This window comes from Apteryx rowi, unplaced genomic scaffold (assembly GCF_003343035.1).
Source record: "Apteryx rowi isolate R43461 unplaced genomic scaffold, aptRow1 scaffold_116, whole genome shotgun sequence".
Classification (NCBI taxonomy): Eukaryota; Metazoa; Chordata; class Aves; order Apterygiformes; family Apterygidae; genus Apteryx; species Apteryx rowi.
In genome coordinates this window covers 1,068,872-1,077,766 of record NW_020447375.1, presented here as the reverse complement: position 1 = coordinate 1,077,766, position 8,895 = coordinate 1,068,872, and positions in this window count along the sequence as shown.

Below are 8,895 nucleotides of genomic sequence, written 5' to 3'. Positions count from 1 at the left end.
CCACCAGGTTGGCTATAAAACTACGGAACAGCACTGTGAATCAGTGGTGTACTATTGCAAAAATAGAGAATGTATGTTGAAGTGCAAGCTCAAAACAATATAGAAATACTTGTTTCTCTGTGGTGAATTGGCCCTCAGGATTGAAAAAGAGCAAACGAACCAATTTTTGTACATATTCTTCTGTGTTTTAGCACATAAAGGCATTTCATTCGTTAGTAATTTACTATGGAGTCGGCATATTTTAAGTCAATATCTCGTAAAAACCCTGACCAGGGATATTAAGAGGTGCACAGTGAAATTGGAAAATAAAAACAAAGAAAAAGAAATATTTAAAGCTCATCCACCATAAGGCAAAAGTGGTCGGATGGATGACTTGCTACAAGAAGTCCTCTGTGCAGCTCGGATGTCCTTTGTGCATTACAGATACAGACAGGGGCTGTGCTGCTCACATCAGATTTACATTTCCAGAGGTCATTTCCAAAAGGAAACCAGGATTAGAGCTGGGAGACGAAACAGGCCTCGAAGCCGCTGTTTGCTTGCCAGGGCTCTGCTCCCGGTGACGGAGCTCTTTTACACAATCACCTATTTTTTTCCTCAAAATCAGCATCTTGAACCAATTACATATTTTTAAATAAGGTTTAATTTAAACCCCCAAAATAGACCAACGCTTCCCTGTGGGTCTGACACCCACGTACTCGCAGCCTGAGGACCTCTGTCCCGAAGAACCAGCAGCAGATCCTCGAGGAGGCAGGTTTTAAACATCAGACACTTACAGCACCGTCCTTCCCACTGCCAATAATCGGCATTTAGAGATTTCCTAAGCCGGTAACTGCACCCGAACCTCTGTCTTCTGTGAATTTGCCTAGTGCCCTTGTGACTTGATTTATGCGTTTTCATCTTGTGGCAATTGCATAGACCTCTCTTCTATCCTCCCTTATCCATCCATTTTTAAGCTGATAAAAGCAGGCTAAACTTTCCCCTTGCGTGGGAGCCCGTCCTACCCTTTATTTTTCACAATTCTGCTATATCATCTCCTTTTTGAGTCACTCGGCATCGCCATATCATCCGGCAACGTTTCACGGCCAGCTACAGAGCAGCCTCCCCGATCCACCCCGTGTCCCCGTGCTATTTCTAAGTCTTCTGAAAAAGGAGGTAAGGAGAGCCCAACAGCAAACGTCCCAGCTCCGATCCTTCTGGGACACCATCTATCACCTCCCTCTATCACAATATTTATTCCCAGGCGTTGCTTCCCGGTTATTTCAAAGGGSCCCCCCCCGTTTTATCCGGGAAGGGTTTCGTCGCTTTGGGAAGCTCCTTCGCAAAGTCTTTGCAAGCCGCTGGCTCGCTTTGCTTGTTGATTCCTTCCAACGCAATCCGGTGGGCCGGCTGAGGCACGACTTTCTTATGCAAAAACCCCAGCGACTCCTTCCCCACTACACACCCCTGCTCCAGCCCCCGACTCCCGCTTCCCTCGACTCAACCGGCTCTTCAGAGCTGGGATTTGCAGGGGTGGGAGGGTGGTGAGGCTTAACACCCCCATCGGGGCCCAGCTGCGGGTCTCATCCCCCAGCCTGCCCTTTCATCCTCTGGGCCGATTTGCATGCTGATGGACTTATTACTCCCCCGAATCACCTGCTAATGGATCCCCTCCCTCGCTGATGGACAGATTAGCAGGTCTGCCAAGAAGCGCCCTCCTTAAGTTTCTCAGCCATCCTCGCCCACCCTTAAGTTGTTAATTGGGGACACAAGTCACGCACGGCGGAAACAACAACAACAACAAAAAAAGTGCAAGAAATAGTATATTGTAAAAGTAGTAATAAACATCACTTTTATGGATTACCGGCGATGTAGCGTATTTGTTTAAAGAAGCACAGCCGCCTGCACGACACGGAGGAAACAATACCTTTAATGCCATTACACCTCTGCCTTTCATAGGCGAGGAGTAATTAGATGCTAGGCCACTCGTATGGGTCTTTCTTCCCCCCCCACACCTTCAAGGGTGGTGGTGAGATCAAGGTTTAATTCAACAAAACCTCAGCTGAAAGAATTAGAATAAAGGACAGCTTAAGCAGGTGGTTGCACTACTGGGGAAAAAAAAAAAACTCCAAAAACGAGGAAAAACAAACCAAAAAAGCTCTCTGTATTGCCTTACATCCATAAGGTTTTTCACCTGCTTTCTCAGTTCAGTGCTTTCACGGCTTTGAAGCKTAAGTGTGCTCTGGATGGAGGGAGAGGAGCATGAAGCAGAAACCTTTCTCACCCTGCTGTCTGYGGGGGAGTCCGAGTCCTGTTGGGAGTGTGCTGCTTTGCAGCCCTTTCTTACGCTATGGGGGGGGTCCAGTGAGTGTTTCCATTAAGCATTTTAACAAGCATTTTCAGTTGCATGTTGCGCAGGAGCCTGCTGCAGAGCTGGAGGTAGCTATTAGAGATGGTGGTAGTGCTTCTGGATTAAAAAMAAAAACAAAAAAAGAGCAAAAGAAGCAATTTTTGAAAATATTCTGCCATGCTTTAGCACATAAAGCACATARAGTTGCTGTAACGAATGAATTTCTGTTGCAATAGGAGGCCCTGGGTCTAATTGCTAGTATATCGCTATATATTTTAATGCTTTGGCAACATGGGAAGCTTCTTGTRCTACAACTTAAGATGAAACAAGTTTCTCAAAGAACTTAGAAAGCAGATGTGAAGAAAACAGTATTTGCCCTCTACAAGGTGTCTAACAAGGTATGGTTAAGTGTCAGGAAGGGCTTTGCAAAACTAAGCAAGTAGGCAAATTAATGGAAAATTGCCCCATAAACAGGCATGGAAGGGAAAAAAATCTGTAATATCGTAATTGTAGCTGTCAGGATGGTAGCTGAGGGAGTGGACCACAGATGACGGTCAGGCTCATGCAGACTCCTTACACACTGTCTCCTACTGCTGCTGTTGTAGCCAATGCTGGTCTACATGGCCCATGGGGCTGACTTGGGGTGGTATTTCCTATAGTCTTAAAAAAAACTTCATGCTTTAAACAAAACCACACCTGCTGAGTGTTTTAGCACTAATAAGCTTATCTAAAAAAATGGGAAATATGTATCACTAACTGTCCGGGTGCTCTGGGGAGCGAAGTAGAAAATTTAATGAGAACAGGATCAATTTTACCACCTAGCTTATTGCTAGATGGTGAGAGTGTAAGTTACCCCCTGCAAGGATTTGAGCTGGGAAGGCACTAAGAGTCTAGGTTCAACCCAGCAAAATGCTTAATTAAGCATATAACTTAAAGTACAGCACTTGGAGTCTTACAGGTACTCCGAATCTTCAGCTCTTTCAGAAAACTCCCATTTCACTCTTATTTGAGCATTATGGCCTAAACACATGTGCAAGGTATATGCTCTTTTCTTATCCTGGACCTCCTTAGATCCATGAGGTCCTGGAATGGTTATGCTTCTACAAGGATGTTGCCAGTTCCTTTCCTGCGTCTCCGAGGCCAAGACACCCAGTTTGGAGGTTCAGCTGGGCAAGGGCTATATCCGAACGCTCTGCTTAGTGCCGTACCATGCATGTAACAGGAACGATAGGATCATGCTTATTTATGCTTTGCCAGAGCTTAAGTTGCCCTTCCACAGTCTGATAATAAGCAGCTGTGCTGCATCTTGATATAGAACTTAATTTGAAGGAGCGACTAAGGAGGACAGTTATATTCGTAAAAGGTTATAAAGCTGTGCTGCCAGCAACTAGTCATTAGAAGAGGCTGCTTTACAATGCTCCATTTTTATTGTTATAAATAACATTATTTAACTTTATATAACTTTGTTGTTAGCTTGCTCTTTCAGCAGTATGACCAGGAACAGTGAGTAAACAAGCTGTCCGGCAGTGCKAAACCTCCTTCCCCACCAAAGCGTGCTTATTTTATTAGCACTAGCTGCTCAGAATATGGTTTTTTTTTCCCTTTTTTTTTTTTTCCAATGAATAATGCGATTAGAGTGGAGAGGGGTCTGAGGAAGCACATCCTGAGACACCTTTTAGTACAAGTGTTATCGAATCGTGCGTAGTACCTTGAAACACAGTGCTCAATGTGTTTCTCTTTACTGACCACGTTCTCTGTCTTTGGATCTGAGCTTGCTATCCAAATCTAGATACAACAGCAAGCTCCAAGTTAAGGGATTGCCGCATCCAATCTTTTTGCAGTCTGATTAGTATATGTTCAATGTCCCATACTCTCCTTCCTTTTTCTAAGGCCCAAATGTTAAATCAGGCCTTTTCCAAAAATGGAGCACCCCATGGCAAGGTAGTCTGCTTAGTCCATCTATATTGGCCCCATTGCGCCCACCGGAGATGGTCTTAGTACACCTGCACTTTAAAACCACTATCGGGGGTTTTGCAGGATGTATCCATGGGACAGAGGAAGATAAGAGTGATTCCTGGATCTTGCTGGGGTGGAATGAACGTTTTGACTTCTCAGGCTACCTGAGCTTTGTTTGAGTTTCAAGTACTAGTGGCAGACCAACACACAACGCTGCAGAGTAGTTGTCCTAGACGGTAAAGAATGGGGCCAAGGAAGACTGAAAAATTTATTCTTTAAGAAAATGTTTTTAAGTCTTAACAAACTGACCAGGGGCATTTTTGTCTTATTTTTTTTCTAAGGGACATTATTAAATCCAGGTTCTAGGAAGTACCAAACCACCGTATTACAGATGTGTCTCTCTGGGGGAGAGCAAAAAGCACATGTCTTCTCTAAGCTGGCTTCACTTACCACTAGGACAAAGAACGGGAACAAATGCAAGAAGGTTGCGATAGCTCAGGAATGACCTGCATCAGGTACCCAGCGGTGACCTGAACTGCTTCTCCTATGGAGGAAGGGACGTTCAAATGCTCTTTCTTTGGGGCTGAGGAGGAAAGTCAAGACACAGAAGACACCGCAGAAAGTCAAGATGCAGATCCTGCTTCATGCAGCAAGATGGGTCTCAGAGTCCCATCACAGATCTTTCCTCCCTAGGTTAAGAACCCTAAAGTCATTAGCGAACAGACAGGAATGGAGATGACCAAACTGCCTGAAACAAAAGAGGACAACAAGAACGTATTACCAACAAAAGAAAAGGTACCAAGGTCAATGTTTTTCAGACTGAAGAGAGTCACTTTACTAAGGTATCTTAAGTGCTGCATAGTGCCAGATGTCACTGCAAGGTTCTTAAGAAGGTCAGCTATTCAGGTGCTGAAACAGTTTTAAGGATCAAACTTAAGCACCAGGTTTGAAGATACTGGACTCTGTGTCTAACCTAGCACACGTTGCAGGGAAGAGGAGGCAGGACATGCTCAAGTGGCAGTTAAAACTGACTTCAGAAGGTGTTATCAACACCTAGAGAAAATACCACAAATGCCAAAAGCAACTGCTCAGATCAGGAAGTACCACAGCATCTTGAGCTGGAGGACAGCCAAATGCCAATAAGGAGGATGTTTTAAAATAATAATAATAAATAAAAATCAGGATGTGAGCAAGATTTGATAAAATGCCAGTCTAAACCAAAAAGATGTGTAATGGGCACTTCAAGTACCATGAGCATAGCTTTCCTGGATCAGGCACAGGTAATACCAGACATTAACTGTGTTCAAAGATGTCAAAGCTGTTTTGGTCCACCCTGGAAAGGGAGAGTGCAATATTGGCTGAGCAAGAAGTTCAGCGAGAGCTACTTCTTGGTCTGAGAGAGGAGGGAGCATGCTGCAGTTTGAGTTAAAATTAACCCCTGGGAGTTAATATTCAGTAAACCCATGCTCCAGGGCAGTCCCACGGGTCTCTAACTGGAGGCATTAACAGCTGAAATGCTAGAAATCGGATTGCCTTTAAAAGGAAGGTGTGCAAGCATCACCTAAGGTCGTAGCGTTTCTGGAGCATCCATGCGAATGGGACACGGCGCACCTAAGGTGACCTTCCTGCTTAATGAAGTGCTGCTCCGCTAGGAGCAGATGGATGTGCCAGTTTGCAGGCAAATTTTGACTTGGAACAAAGCAATGGTGCAATTTTGATTTGCATAGGGAAGACTCTCACGTAGCTTCTGGAGGCCAGACATCTCCCACAGACTGCAAGAAAGCTGACAAGTGACAAATCTGTTGGAGCAATGTTTTTCTCCTCCACTGAAGCTGCCAGCTGAAGAAGATACAGGAGGTGCCTGGCAAATTTACAGCCAGTGACAAGGCTCAATCTGCTGCTCACAATAGTAGGAGGACAGTATCAGTAGTTAAAGCACCCTTAGCCCTCTTCATCTAATTAATTAGGCGGAGGTGGAGGAAAGTCGTGCTTCCAGCTCTCCGCCCGTCCAATTCATCACGAAAAGGAGAAGGCTCTGAAAGCAGCAGATGGCAAACCCACTGAATCAAGAAATAGTCTTTACCATGCGCTAGCGCCCACTGTTGCATTGACGGCCACCTCGAGGCCTCTCTGCTCACCAGACTGCCGCAGTCGGTCCAACCAGCCCACGTTTGGCCCCACATGCTGCTGAACTGCCACCGCAGAGCCAGCCAGCCAGCTCCTGAACTGGAGCTCTTCCCACAAAGAGGGCAGATGGGAACACAGGCTTGGGACTAGAAGGAGCTGAGCCAACCCAGACTAAGGGTTTTAAGAGAGACGTGACTCCATAGCAGGCTTCTGATGAGCCTTTGCCAGCCCAGCCTGAAGTCCACGAGCAAGGTCTGTGGGGCCAGGAAGTGCTGCAACTTGTCCACCTTGGCTGCTGTAAGACCTTGAAGTTTCCTGGCAGTGTGCGCTCTCAGACCACCTCGTCCACAGGGTGGTGGTGGTGGTGGGGGATTAAGTCCAGGAGAACTTTCCTTCACACTTGCCTCAACTCTTAAAAACAAGGCAGCAAGATGTTTTATTGCTGTCTGCCCTTCAGAGGGGCAGAGCACCCATCTCAAGGGTGGTGTGGGCCATCTGTCCCTCACCCAACATGCCTTGTGAGAAATGCTGCTCTCCGAGAGGCCAATGGAAGGGATTTCATCTCCCATGGGGCAAGAAATGCCTSCTACGGCAGTGTGCGTGTGTGTAAGAGCATGCACTCCACAGACAAGTAGTGCTCTAAGAGGACAGAAGCAGCTCCCTGTTGATCAAGCATGATGAGATTTGGCCCTATGGCCCTCCTCAGCCTGGACCTTACCCTGGGAGGCACCTGGTGCTCCCCAGACCTAGAAACAGAAGCAGAAGTGCAGCAAGCAGGTTTGGCTGCATGTAAGACCCATCTATTCCCGCTCATGTGAAAGTGTCTGACCACCCAGATGAAAAGCCGCTGAGATCCAAGTCGATCATAGGCCAAAGTGCTCCAGCCAGCCGCAAGTGTCATTAGCTGCACAAATGGGCACGTGACATAGGTGTCTACCTAGCCCCGAAGGCAGGTGGCCACCAAGGGGGCACCCGGTGCACCCGCTGCAGTGGGGACCTCCCAGCACCTGCTGGGCTCTGCAGTGCCCATGGGGAGAGGGCTGCAGGGATGCCCCCATCTCAGAGGGGTGGGGAAAATGCATCTTCCCATAAGGCAGCTATTGCTGGAGGGGGGCAAAACGGGCTGAGGGCAGCTCGGGTCCTGAGCTGGCTGGTTTTGCCACCCCCACGTTTCACTCTGCATGGTGCCAGCCAAATGCACGCGGGAACCGAGCCGGCAGCACGGTGGAGCTGGTTTTTGCAGCCAGCAACGCTGCCTCCAAGCACCCTTTTGAGGTGTGCATCCCTCCTGCGAGGGCTTTCAGCTGCGGCAGCAGAGACCGAACACCGGTATGACCTAGTGTTTGGGGTGAGCCAGGTCGGAGGTTATCACTGACTTCTGGCTATCACAGCACATCGTAATTCCCCAAAGGAGCTGAACGATAATAACGGCTTTTCCCATGGTTAGCGGGCAACGAGCCCTGTCTCCTGCCCCYAGGATTTAGCTAGAGTTTCCCAACAGGATTTATAGGAAAAGCTTGCCTCCTCTTGGCTTTTTTTTTTTTGCAGGAAGGCTTCATGYGCACGTCCTATAGCTGCCGGCAGGGCTGAGGGACAACCAAGGCAAGGTAGTTCCCCCTCCCTCTCCGGGCAAAATATTTCCCACTGCATTTCAGGGTTCATCCACGGGTGGGGGCCACGTCTTCCTGCCACTCGCAGCCCTAGTGAGGGGCAAGGACTTGCGATACGGGGCTACTGCAACACTGTGTTGGCTACCTGCCTACATCTCAGCTTGGCGCCCGCGAGACAGCACGCCGGCTCAGCTTATTTAAGAACCATTTATTCACTTGCAAACAGAAGGTCCGTCCACTGCAATAAGATAAAAACCCAGTGTGTACAAAGTCACAGTCATAGCTTGAAGAGCACAAGGCAGCACCCTTAGATAAATCGTTAGAAGTTCTGGCATATATACAGTTAAGTGCCACCTTGAGTATTCACAACACAGTAACGTACTGCAATTAGTCGCTTCAAAGTAGTTCCCTAGAGAAACAACCTTCCGCTCCAGCTCCAGCACCAGGAGGAGGAGCGCGCCGGGTAAGCTCCAGCCAGGCACATCCCGCGTGCCGCCAGCCCCGGCACGGCCGGGCCGGCGCTGCCAGAGTCCGTCCGTCCGTCCCGTCGAGGCGGGTTGGGAAGCGTCGCCGGCGGGGTCAGTGCCGCTGGCAGGTGTGCAGGCGGGAGGAGTTGCTGGCGCCGTGGTCCCGCTGCAGGCGACAGGCGAGCCCCTCGGCGCAGTGGCACCGCTGGAAGATCTCCAGGCCGTGGGAGCCTTTCCGTCGGTGCTTGGTGCACACCTGGCCTTCCTGCAGGACGGGCTTGCAGATCTTGGACCAGAAGTGGCGGGCGCAGCAGAGGCCGGCGGCGCAGTCCGACGAGCGCAGGCAGAAGTCCCCTTCCTCACCTGCATGGGGGGGCGGGGGAAGCGGGGGCGCCGCCGGGTGAGCCCG